Genomic DNA, 13936 nt, shown 5'->3' on the forward strand with positions numbered 1-13936 from the left:
CCAACACTAGGAATAGACAAAGATATGACCAAGATTTTATTGGATGACCAACAATGAGAGATGTCATAGAATATCTTTAGTCACACAAGATCGGCTATTTCAGGAGTTATTCAGGTTAGTGTGTGCATCAGAAGGATAGATCTTGTTTTCTCCTCCATTTTGTTAGTCTGTGCCTTTTATTGAAAAATTGAGACCACTGCTAAATCATATCTTTAATATCTGAATTTCTGTCTTCCATCTCTTGTATTCTGATGGTGAAGCTTGCCTCTGTATTTCCTGTTTGCATTTCTATATTTTTTCTTTCCCAAATTTTCCCAGTTTGTGTTTTCTTTATTGCTTCTATTTCCATTTTCATGTCTTGATCAGTATTACTCATTTCCTTCAACTGTTTATGCTTTCTTGGATTTCTTCAAGGGATTTATTCATTTCCTTTTTAGGCACCTCTCTATCGCCTTCATATAGTTTGTTTTAAGGTGTTTTCATTGTGTTATGACTCTTTTTAATATTAAGGACCTGCTGCGGTAGCACACCTGGGCTCTAGTGGTATGCTACCTGGGCTCTGATTGAGTTGTTAGGCTGGTATTGAGGCATCTGGGTTGGAGATGGTTATAGTTCTAGGTTATGATATATGAGCTTGTCTTTTTTTTCTTATTTTCTGTTTCCTCTCTGGCTCTTTAGAGAGTGTAGTGGGTGTGGATAGCCTGGTTTACAGGCTTGCTCAAATGGCCTGTTCACACCGAATGCCTCATAGTCCTGATGATTGGTATATTGGGATGAATTGGGAAAGAAGGCAGAAAGGAAGGAATGTAGGTAGAAATAAGGAAGGAAGAAAGGCAGAAAGGAAGGAAGAAAAGAAGGAAGGAAGGAAGGAAGGAAGGAAGGAAAAAAGAAAGAAAGACAGAAAGGAAGGAGGGAAGAAAAATGGGGTAAGGTCTTTGTGAACAGCTAGGGAAGGGGTCAGAGAGAAAAGGGAGCCCACAAGGAAATAACTGTCAGAGCTGTGTATGAGAATGGGGGATTGGATCTCATGAGCAGTAGAAGAGAAGTGGCTCTATGTTGTTACCCTAGAAGGAGAGGCCCTTTGATTAGCAGGGGATACCTCCTGTGGTTGGAATTTTTGAGAGTAGGGAGGTTAGGAACTGTAGGATTGACAGATGTGACCAGGGGGAAGGAAGGCGGTAGCTGGTTTTGTATAGTAGCACTTTGGGATGCTACTGGGAGATTGTATCTGGGAGGGCAGAGGGAGGAGAGACTATCTGTGGGAAGCTTAATTCAACATTTTTTTTAATATCCATACTTGTTACTTATAACCTTCTTTTACTGCAGAAGAAAGAAAATATATATCATTAAATTTATGGCAAACAACAATTTCTTATAGTCTTTATGCCATAAAATTCATGCAGCAAAACCCCTTTAAATTCAAGAATTTGAATGTCTTCAAGTGAGAATCCTTTATGCGTCATTACTATATTCCAGATAAGCAATATTACTGGAGATATATTTCAGTTTATTTGTGTGGAATGTATTTATCCTACTTTTTTGTTATTGATAAAACCAGGCTTAGAGTAAATGGAGACTGCATGAAGTTTTAGGTGTCTGTAAGTACCCCAAAAACACTATAGCATAGTTTATAGCAAAAAAAAGGCAAGAGAATGAAACAAATTACTTGGATATGGTGAAATAACAGAGTGACTTGAAATTTTTATGATCTTTCTAAGTCAAATGTTATAGCCATGAGATTCAGGTCTGATGCACAAACAATAAAAAATTCAATAGACTGATAACCAAGCTTTATTTATTTTTTAATATCCCATAGTTACTCAAAGTCAGATAAGGTCAGTCAACCTGAACCATATCTCATATCCCTACTAATAGAGCAATCACTGACAGTCACAGTGGCTTCTAGTAACAGAGTACTAAGCACCGAGGGCTAAATATGGACGTTCTCTTCAGACTTCCTCCTGCAGACCTTCATATCACCTCTGCTCCTCTTTACTAACAAAATCTATCACAGTTAAAAGCGATTTTGAGCATTTGTCATGCTCGATCTTAAGTGACAAGGAAACTAGAAGAAAGTAAATATGGAACAACATTATGCCATTGTCTCTTAATCATGAACTGGTTTTTAGAGCCTAAATATAGACAAGTAACCTTGCTCTCTACAGAAAAGTCCATCCAAGTTCCTCTCAGACACTCCTGTTCAGGATTCAGGATCTTCGTAGACACTTGGTGGTTTCTTGATTAAACCTATATTGTTTTTTCATTTTGAAGGCCCTATACATTGTTTTTCATAATTGTTATTAGTCTTTAGAAGACTGAGGATTCATTAACTTAGTACAGTGAATTCATAGGTGTATTTCCATAAGAAATAGAACAGATATTTGAAATATCAGAAACAAACTGATAATAAGATACCATTGTCTACGTTAACCAATGATAAATAGTAATGGCTTAATATGACAAAATAAACCACAGTATCAGATACTACTATTGATCATTTGAAATTTAAATATGAAATCTTATCTGGACTCTGGTTTCAAGAATGAAATAAGCACACTCATATTAAATAGATCTGAACAAATCATATATTTCATTACTACCGAAGACTTAAACCACGTCTTCTGAACTCGGTAGTAGTCAGTAGTGACAAGCATTTTAACCAAAATGTGACAGATGATTCGGACTGATTTTTCTTAGGAACACTGTAACTAGGGGAAGTACTTTGCTTCCAGGAGGTACAGCCAAGCCAGCATTACTTTTATTCCTCCAAACAGAAGGTTCCTTGCTCAGAAACAAAGAACAACCCACCAGGTCTTTATTATGCCGCATTGGTCCATTTGTCAGACAAGGCTTCTGGAGCCAGGGAACTCCAGCCAGGCATCTTCTGTAAGGTGAGACCCAGGCAACTTAAACTGCAGCAGCAAAAAAGTTATAAATTTAGATGCTTCACAAATACTGTGGATAAAAAATGAAAGAGGAGGCTATTTCTGATGGAACAAGAAAAATATAAACCGCCAAAATTTATAAGGATAATGTTTCAGTAGTATCAAATCAGTTATGGTCTATATTGCTGCATAATCTGTATCAAGCAGAGCCTCTGTTCAATGTATGTAGGAATTTTCTTACTGACATGCCAATCAGTGACAAATCTCAAAAACTTTTGTTAGAAGCATTTCATCTTCCTCTGTAACCTCTTTATAGCATCTCTGATTTCCTTGTTCCTCAGACTATAAACCAAAGGGTTCAACAATGGCGTCATCACAGTGTAGAAGACAGATGCAAATCTATCTAAGCTGGAGGAGCCACCAGAGCTGGAACTCAGATAGACAAAGGCACTGGAGGTGTAGAATAGGGAAACAGCTGTCAGATGAGAAGCACAGGTATTGAGTGCCTTGGACCTGCCCTTAGCTGAAGTGATCTTCATGATGGACAAGAAGATATAGCCATAAGATACCATGATGGCTAAGCCATTTGTAGGCCCAAACAATATTGTTGCTATGGCAAGTACGACCTGTGCATAGGAAGTGTCAGTGCAGGAGAGATTTAACAGCTGGGGCATGTCACAGAAGAAATGTCTGATAACATTAGGTCCACAGAAGTGCAGCTGCAGCAAGGCACATACCTGAGATAAAGAACCTATGAGCCCTGCTGTGTAGCTTCCCATCACCATGAGAGCACACAGGGTGGGTGACATGATTGATGAATAGAGCAGTGGGTTACAAATGGCAGCATACCTGTCATAGGCCATGGCTGTCATGAGGCAAGATTCACTCAGTCCCATCATGGAAAAGATGAAGTATTGAACAATGCAGCCCACAAAGCTGATAAATTGATATTAATGAAATAAGTTGGAAAGCATATTGGGGATAGTTGTGGTTATATAGCAGAGGTCTATAAAGGACAGATTACTGAGGAAGAAATACATGGGTGTGTGGAGGTGGGCATCCAACCTTATTAAAACAAAGAGAGACAGGTTCCAGGTGAGCGTTGTAATGTAAATTGTGAGGAATATAACAAAGAGCAGGACTGTGATTTGCGGGAAATCTGAGAATCCCAGGAGGATGAATTTGGTGATCTCAGTAATATTTCTTCTTTCAATCATTGCTTCTATGATCCTAGTATCAGAGAGGAGAAAAAAAACCACATGTTTGGGTCAAGAAATTGTAACATTTTCTCTGTCTTTCCCCATTGTTCTTCTGCAGAAAAGAATCCCAGTAGTTCTTCTCTAGCTGACAATGTATTTTTCAGATCTAGCTATTTCGTGTAATGTCATGAGGATTACTAAAAGTATGTTTAAAAGATTGACTGGAAATATTTATTAAAGCACCTATGAACTGGTGAGATTATGAAAAAGAAGGCAGATGTCACTGATTGTAATAAAATGGTTTCAGTGTCCACTGACACTTTTAGTTGTAACTGCTGCATCATACTCGTGATGGTGCAGGTGGCATTATTTTACAATAAAACTGAAAGTATTTTATATCACAAAATACGACTTTAGTATTTTTTTCCTATTTTCCTTTAGGAAAATTTACCCTATTTACACAATTTTCTCAATCATTTGCTAATACATTCATACAACATTTTCAAAGTAGCCTAGAGTATAATTGTGATAGAATGATGCATATATAATCAATCAAATTTTGGAATAAGTCTTTGAAGAGCCATTAGGGAAACACCCACTCAGGAAGTCGTGGTTCATGCTTGGCACTAAAGGAGGATTATCTCTGTTTTACAGTGTTTTTGTTTCTTGGACAACAATATAGCAGGAATATGGTTAAAGGTTCAAAATAAGGGCATCAGGTTTGATGGTCCCTTTCATTATGATTTTGTCTAAAGTGCTTAAAGAAACTAAAGCTCTTTTCTTAACAAAGTGAGTGCCAGTGCCTTTGAACCCCGAGTTTACTAGGATAGTTATGAACATCCCCAAAACACTGACATAAAAGGCTTAAATTCAGAGAAACTTTTGAGCCATCGGCTGCAATAGATTTCATTATTTTCTTTAATTGCATCTTGTAACATGGACAGACAAACTTCAGTGTATTCTGTGTAGCCCAGCATATACAGAAGGGACTGGGGAATGTGGATTCTTGTTTTTATTCCCAGTAAGATTTTTCTTGATAGCTTTACAATTTGGCAAAGGGGAATTCTGAATATACTCACTCTCTTTGATGGATGTGTTTCCTGTATTCACCATCTCTCCGGACAGCTAGGGTAGAAAAGCAGACTGATGGAAATCTAGGTACACAGAGATAATCAAGATGTTTCCCAGTGCTGACTTGAAAAAGATTCTATCAGTTTCAGGCTTGAGAGGCAGAGAACCAGGTTAAGGTGAGAATGTTGGTGCATAACAAATGGTTCAAATCTGCACTATCTGCACCTATCGTGTGCATTCCAGTATCTGCTGTGCCATCCTGTAGATTGCAGATTGCCAGGACAATGAAGAAGAGCCAAAATCTGTTTGAAGCCTTTCACAGGGGAAAAGAAATTACATGAGGACTGTGTCCTATCATTAACACTTACTTTGTCTCTAGCTAAACAAAAATTATTACTCAAGCCATTTATTTCTTTTTTCATTCCTTTATTTATTTATTTATTTTAAATATTTATTTATTTATTATGTATACAATATTCTGTGTGCATGCCCAAAGACCAGAAGAGGGCGCCAGACCTCTTTACAGATGGCTGTGAGCCACCATGTGGTTGCTGGGAATTGAACTCAGGACATTTGGAAGAGCAGGCCACGCTCTTAACCACTGAGCCATCTCTCCAGCCCTATTTATTTTTTTTAAAAAGAAAGTAAACTATCTTTTTTTCATTGTATATACCAATCCCAAGTTCCCATTTTCTTTGCCCCCTCCCAGTCTACGTCCCTCAGAGAGGGAAAGGCACATTGTCAATCCTTGTATTTCAACAGAGATCAATCATCATTTAAAAAAAAAAGAGTTCTAAGGAAAAAATGAAATATTAACATCTTGAAAATATGGAAACACAGACAAGCATGTTTGATCTCAGTCCACTCCCCTGACAGAAAGTGTTTTGTTTTGGTTCAGGTGTCTGTGACTGCCTTGCACTGCAGCCAGGATTTACACTCACTGTTTCATTTGTCATTAGATGACCACCTTGTCCTCCTCACACCAGAGAGCAATCAGAAGGTAATGGATTCTGCAGTCAGATATTTTCCAGTTCAGCATTCATCTCACACCCCAGATTTACATATGAGACAATTCTATTCACCGAAGGTCAGAAATCTGAGTAAAGAGAGAGAAAATGGCATTCAGGGTTGGGAAGTGGAGAGGTGAGGGGGGATGGGTAGGTAAGGTCAATTTCTAAAAACATAGTCCCACTTAAGTCTTACTTTTAAAACCTACACGGGTCTTGAGATAACACAGATTCTACCTCCCAAACCTTAAGTTTCAGTCCCAAATGCAATCAATATTGGAAGAAGACAAGTTTCTTGCGCCTATTTATCTTCCCATATATTTTCCAGTTGAGCTTGATTTCTCTCCTAAGTGCATGTTTTCAGCCAAGGACTTAGCTGGTAGCTGTCCACTGACAGCAAGTTTGACAGAAGCTCTGGGATCCTGGTGAGACCTAAGGTGGAAGGAGAAGAGCCAATTATAGGGAACACACTATAGACACTTGCTCTCTGGTGTAATGGTTGCCGGAGATTTCCCTAATGATTCCAGGCCCACTTTGCCATTTGTAGCAATTTTCCACTTTCCTCTAGTCTCCTTTATTTAATTGTTTTTACTGAACCATATATTTTTCGCTGCTCCCATCCTTTGCTATCTCCTATACCCTTCTACTTTCTCTCATGGTCCCCATTCTCCCAGTTTACTTAGATCTTGTCTTTTTCTGCTTCTAATGTAGATTAGATCCATGTATGTCTCTCCTAGGGTCCTCATTGTTCTCTAGGTTCTTTCAGATCATGTAGGCTTGTTTTTCTTTTCTCTATGTATGAAAACCACTTATGAGGGAGTACATATGATATTTATTTTTCTGGGTCTGGGTTACCTCACTTGATATGATGTTTTCTAGATCCATCCATTTGCCCATAAATTACAAGGGGTCATTTTTTTCTGCTATGTAGTACTCTATTCTGTAGATGTACCATATTTTCTTTACCTACTCTTCAGTTGAGGGATATTAAGTTGTTTTAATGTTCTGGAAATTGGAAACAATATTTCTATGAACATGGTTGAGCACATGGCCTTTTGGTAGAATTGAGCATTCATTGGGTAGATACCCAAATGTGGTATTTAGGTAGGTTTTTTCCTAATTTCTTGAGAAGTCACCATACTAATATCCAAAGCAGCTGTGCTAATTTGCACTCCAATCACCAGTGCAGGAGTATTCCCCCCCCCCAATCCTGGCCAGCATAACTTATTATTGGTTGTTTTCATCTTGGCCATTTTTACAGGTGTAAGATGTAATCTCAGTGTTGTTTGATTTACATTTCTCTGATTGTAATGCCTGCACTATAGGACAGTACACGGGTCAGGGACTAAGCTGGAGACTTACACAGACACACACACACAGACACACACACAGAGGCACAGGGACATGGTTCATCCTTGACACAAGAGTTCGAACTTTACTGTGCAGCAGGGAAGCTTATATAGGGATCCTTGACTGATGGTCACGCCCCAGCTCTCAGGATCTTTCAGCTGCAGGCCTTATCAGAACCCGCACCCCTGCCATCAAGGTCTCATGCTCTGAGTAGCTGCAGGTACAGTTATTTTTCTCAATTCACTCCAGCAGCCAAAGAGTCTGAGGCAGGCAAACAAAGTCAAGGGGCCAAGGGTCTGCAGCCCCCAACAACTCTCTCTTTTCTATATAATTAGACCAGGCCTGTCTTGGGTTGCAGAAGCACAGATTCACATCTTACCCATCATAAAGAACACTTGCCTCAGCACGCGAGGCCTCTGTCTTGGTTGATTGTGATAGGCTCCTGTCTTACCCATCTCTGGCTCACTGGTCTTTTTATAGCCTGCTAAGCCATACTGCTCTGGAAGGAAGCCCACTTTCTTGGGCACATAGCGATTTACATCACTGCTGCTGCTGACGCCTGTTGTAGAGGCAGAGCAACAGAAACCCTCCGGCTACAGGAGTTCCTAAGGCCAGCTGTTCAGCAAGCCTAGGCCGTATGGGAGTGGCTGGACTGGCATGGGCGTGGCACAAATATAATGAAAGGAAGGGAGCAGCCAACTGCATGCTCCGACTGTTCTTATAAAAGGAGGTCTATAGGTCAAACCGAAAAATATTCTGGTGAAAATTATATAGGGCATTCTGGATCTCTAAGGCTAGGGGATCAACAGTGCATTCGTTGGACTAGTGGCAATTCTGGTTGTCATGGAGGCCACAATGGTAACAATAGCAGCCACCTGTGGTGATCCTGAAGTCTCACTGGAACAGGCACCAAGCCCGGAAGCTGGGCCACAGCAGCAGTCCTTTTGTTAGTCCAACAGCTGTTCAAAAGACACAAAACCAGAAAATAGTTAAGGGCAGAATCATAATTACCCACAGAAAGTCACATGAGAAGCTTTATCTTGGCTCTGGTAAACACGCACGAAGTTCACAGAGATACCATCCCGTGAAGGTAGACCCTACACCACATTGCGCTGGATTCCTGAAATGAAACTCCTGAGAATCTTTGCTGACATTCTTGGAAAGTCATCCCTGTCCCCATCACCACAATGAATAATATGCTCTGGCCATAAATTGTAGTACCACCGGGTCAATGTTTAGTACAAAGAGAAAGAAAATTCAGCAAAAACAAAACACAAACTGCCAGATAGTTTCCACATACCAATATCATTACTATGTCTCCACTCAACAGAAATGGCTGGCTGTTCCGTAGTCCAGTCAATGGAAAGGAAGCACAGTCACATGGATTATCCAGGCCCACCGGCATCAGCACCAGCAGATTCCTGACCAGGGCCCATCGTACCTATTGGCCATGGCTGATGGTCTGGAGACCCATCCATAGGACACACAAGCCGCTCAGGAATCCAAATGGAGCTTTCAATATCCTGTGGAAACACACATACCCTTCCACGCCCCCAAATGAGGACTGGATCCGGCCCCTCCCATGCTCCAGTCAACACATCTTTCACTGTACCATCAGATGAGTAGAGCCACAGGGCTGCCAGTGCCTCTGAGCAGCCGATGTTTGAGTATGTGATTCAATTGTTAGAAAATTTAATATAGAGAGAATATTAGGAAGGATATCCTGGGAAGTACTACACTTTTCCTTTTTTGTTTTGTGAATATAGTCTTTGAAAGTTCAGTGAGCCAGTCCACTATGACCTGTTGCTGGGGATTGTAAGGAATTCCTGTCTTATGAAGGATGTCAATATAAATCTTATGAGATATTTTCCATAAAAGTAATTGAATGTTAGTCAACAATTCATGAACTCCAGAAGTAGCAGAAACAAAGGCTGGCAATTATCAATGTAATTTAGATAGGCTTCTGTTCAACTAATGTGAGACATAAGACTAATCACAGCCTTCAGTTGTCAGTAGCCTGGGAGACATGGGGTTTAAGTTACCTCTTAAGATTTCAAATAAGGGGAGGGGATCCGGAGAGGTAAGTGGCCACACTGCTGGACAGTTCCAGGGGACTGAATCCAGCCCCCCTCCAATTCCATGAACTTTTCTGGCCATCTAGTGGGGTATGTTCCCTGCTGCTGGCTTTCTTTACCTCATTCCACCCTGCCCCCAAGCCCGCCTTTTCATCTGTAAGGTCCTTGGATCCCCCAACACAGCCTGCTTCAGGGCTGAGGGGTCTGGAGAGCCTGCTACAGTGCTGAGAGGACCTAAGAGAGGGCAGACCAAGAAAAACTCCAAAGTTCACAGTCAGCCACAGCAAGGATTGGACCAAGACACCAAGACTCTGCTGGCCTCATTTGAAGGAAGAGATGGGCGGGCACCAATGCAAGAAGTCTTCCAACAACCTGAAAATCAACATGATAGCACCATGGATCAATGGAATCAAATCAAAGACTCTGATATAAATTCCCACACCTATGAACACTTGATATTTGATAAAGAAGCCAAAATTGTACAGTGGAAAAAAGAAAGCATCTTCAACAAATGGTGCTAGAATAACTGAATGTTGACATGTAAAACAATGCAAATAGATCCATATCTCCTGCCCTGCAAAAACTCAATTCCAAGTGTATCAAAATCTTAACATAAATCCAGTTACACTGAAATTGATAGAAAAGAAAGTGGGAATTAGCCTTGACTGTATTGACACAGGATACTACTCCTGAATATAACACCAGTATCACAGACAGTGAGATCAACAATTGATAATTGGGAGTTCCTAAAACTGAAAAGCTTTTGTAAGGCAACGGATATTGTCAATAAGACCAAACAGCAGTTTTTCACATACTTCACATAGGACAAGGGGCTGATATTCAAAATATAGAAAGTACTCAAGAAACTAGACATCAAAATACCAAATAATCCAATTAAAAATTGGGGTACAGACCTAAACAGAGAATTTTCAATAAAAAGAATCTCAAATGACTAAAGACATTAATTGCTCTACACCCTTAGTCTTCAGCGAAATGCAAATTAAAATAACTCTGAGATACCGTCTTACACTTGTCAGAATGATTAAGATAAGAAACACTAATGATTGGGTTAATTAGCATTTTAAAGTCTAGTTTCCTGAGTTCTTTATATATTTTGGAGATCAGACCTTTGTCTGTTGCAGGGTTGGTGAAGCTCTTCTCCCAGTCAGTAGGTTGCCTTTTTGTCTTAGTGACAGTGTCCTTTGCTTTACAGAAGCTTCTCAGTTTCAGGAGGTCCTATTTATTCAATGTTGTTCTTAATGTCTGTGCTGCTGGGGATATATGTAGGAAGTGATCTCCTGTGCCCATATGTTGTAGGGTACTTCCCACTTTCTCTTCTATCAGGTTCAGTGTCTTCAGCCTGATATTGAGGTCTTTAATCGATTTGGACTTGAGTTTTGTGCATGGTGATAGATATGGGTCTATTTTCATTCTTCTACAGGTTGACACCAGTTCTGCCAGCACCATTTGTTGAAGATGCTTTCTTTCTTCCATTGAATACTTTTAGCTCCTTTATCAAAAATCAGGTGTTCATAGGTTTGTGGGTTAAAATCCGGGTCTTCTACTCTATTCTATTGATCAACTTCTCTGTTTTTATGCCAATGCCAAGCTAGTACCTTGGGCAACTGAGGAGAGGGAACCTGAAATGACCCTATCCTATAGCCATACTGATGAATATCTTGCATATCACCTTAGAACCTTCATCTGGCAATGGATCGAGATAGAGACAGAGACCCAAATTGGAGCACCGGACTGAGCTCTTAAGATCCAAATGAGGAGCAGAAGGAGGGAGAATGTGAGCAAGGAAGTCAGGACCACGAGGGGTGCACCCACCCACTGTGACAGTGGAACTGATCTATTGGGAGCTCACCAAGGCCAGAGGGACTGGGACTGAATAAGCATGGGATGAAACCGAACTTTCTGAACATGGCGGACAATGAAGGCTGATGAGAAGCCAAGGACAATGGCACTAGGTTTCGATCCTAATACATGAACTGGCTGAGTGGGAGCTTAGCCTGTTTGGATGCTCACCTTCCTGGACCTGTATAGAAGTGGGAGGACCTTGGACTTCCTGCAGGACAGGGAATATGAAGGGGGAATAGAGTGGGGAGAGGGGGAGAGGGGGAGGGCAGTGGGGGGAGGGGCAATGTGTGGGAGGATGGGGAGGAGAATGGGAAACAGGGAGGAGGCGGAAATTTTTTTTTCAACAACTAAAAAAAAATAAACAACAACAAAAAAGAAACACTAATGACAGCTTATGTTGTAGAGGATATGAAGTAAAGGGAACACTCCTCCAATGCTGGTGGGAGTGGAAACTTGTATAAACACTTTGAAAATCAATATGGCATTTTCTCAGAAAATTTGGAAAACCCAACTATCCCCAAAATATATCTTGGACTTATGCCCAAATGATATTTATTTGTCTATGTACATAGCAGTGTTATTTGTAGTAACCAGAACCTGGAAACAACCTAGATTTCCCTCAACTGTAGAATGGATAAAGAAAATGTGATACATTTACACAACGGAGTAATACTCAGTTATAAAAATAAATGACATCATGAAATTTCCCTCAGAAGGGAATATAGAGGAGATCTCCTGGGTAAACTGGTGGTGGGGGCAGGGTTGGGAAGATGGGAACATGAGGGATTTGGTTGGGAGGGTTGGGGGCAGGATGGAGGTGTAGAGTAATGAAGAGATGTCTTGATGGGTAGCATTTCAGGGTTAGGGAAAAACCTGGTGCTAAGGAAATTCCAAAGAATATACAAGGTTGAGCTCAACTAAGACTCCTAGCAATAACCTGAACTGGTCATCTCCTGTAATCAGATTGGTGACTACCCTGTCATCATAGATCTTTCATCAAGTAACTGATGGAAACAGACAGAGATTCACAGCCAATGCTGGACTGAGCTCTGGGAGTACTGTTGAATAGAGGGCATAGAAATTGTATTAACCTGGGGGGAGGTCAAGATCATGAGAGGGGAGCCCACAGTGATAGCTGACCTGAGCTCATGGTAACTCAAAGACTCTGGACCTAGGGATCCAGCATGGGACCCCATGTGTATGACTGTTGTGTAACTTGATCTGTTTGTGGGGCTTCTGGGAGTAGATCAAGACATGACCCTGACACTTGAAATACACTTTGGTAATGATTCCCCATGTTGGGTTGCCTCGCCCTACCTTGGTGTATGGTGAGAAGCATGGCCCTGTGTCAACTTGAAGTGTCTTGCTTTGTTGACATCCATGGGAAGCTTTCCCCTTTCTTAACAGAATCAGAGGAGGAGTAGATGGTGGAAGGCAGGGGGCAGATGGACAGGAGGAAATGGGATAAGAAAGGAAAAAAAGGAAGGAAGGAAGGAAGGAAGGAAGGAAGGAAGGAAGGGAAAAAAAGAAAGACAGGATTGAAGGAAGGAAGGAAGGAAGGAAGGGAAAAAGAAAGACAGGATTGAGAAAAGGAAGTATATTAGAGAGAGGGGGAGAAATCTTGTGTAATGAAATTATAATAAAACCATGTGTCCCCCGGGCTTTTTATTTTGATTAGAAGACTCTTAGTAGCTGCTTCTAATTCAGTAAGGGTTATCTGGTCTTGATTTAACTTTGGTAATTAGTACTATTGAGATTATCCATTTCTTTTGGATTTTCCAGTTTGGTTAAGTACAGCTTTTTAAACTATGATCCAATGGTTTATTGGATTTTCTAGGTGTCGTTTTGTTCTCTTTTCATTACGGATTGTGCTAATTTGGATATTCTCTCTCTGTCTTTCGTTTGGATAAGAGTTTGTCTAGCTTATTTGATTCTCAAAGAACCAACTCTTTGTTTCATTGATTCTTTATACTTTTCTCTTTCTATAGTGATATATTATTTATATTTTGATAAATAAATCTTGCCTGAAGACCAGAGGTAAAGCTAAAGCCACTAAAAGTCAGGCAATAGTGACTAACACATTCAATCCCAGAATTTGGAAGACAGTCTGATGGATCTTTCTGAGTTCAAGGCCACCCTAGGATATATAAGAACAATGTGGACACAATTCCAGGTGGTGGTGGCTTACAACTTTAATCCCAGTCCTAGGGAGTCATACAACTTTAATATCAGCACTAGAGAGAATATAAAATGGGAGGAGAAAGAGGCTTAGTACTTAGTGTGCAATCACCCAGCCTTGGTAGAGGTAAGACTTTTCTCATAAATCAGCTGCTTTGTTTTTCTGGTTTTTGGGCTGAACTCCAATTTCTATCTCTGGGTTTTTATTGTTCAAGTTACATCTTTCTTTTCATTTTATATTTATTTTTCTCATATATTACATCTATACTGAAGTTTTCCCTCTCCCTACTCCTCCCATTTCACAACCA

At 40.4% G+C, this 13936-nt stretch overlaps 1 pseudogene; it reads right to left on the reverse strand.

Annotated features, from left to right (window-relative positions):
* Positions 1 to 1825: 1825 nt before the first annotated feature.
* Positions 1826 to 13936, reverse strand: part of LOC126498887 (olfactory receptor 5AN1-like) — a 47226-nt pseudogene continuing 35115 nt past the window's right edge.

The sequence above is a fragment of the Alexandromys fortis genome, unplaced genomic scaffold (assembly GCF_014885135.2).
Source record: "Alexandromys fortis isolate MF-2015 unplaced genomic scaffold, M_Fortis_MF-2015_v1.1 scaffold_3, whole genome shotgun sequence".
In the NCBI taxonomy this organism is placed as follows: domain Eukaryota; kingdom Metazoa; phylum Chordata; class Mammalia; order Rodentia; family Cricetidae; genus Alexandromys; species Alexandromys fortis.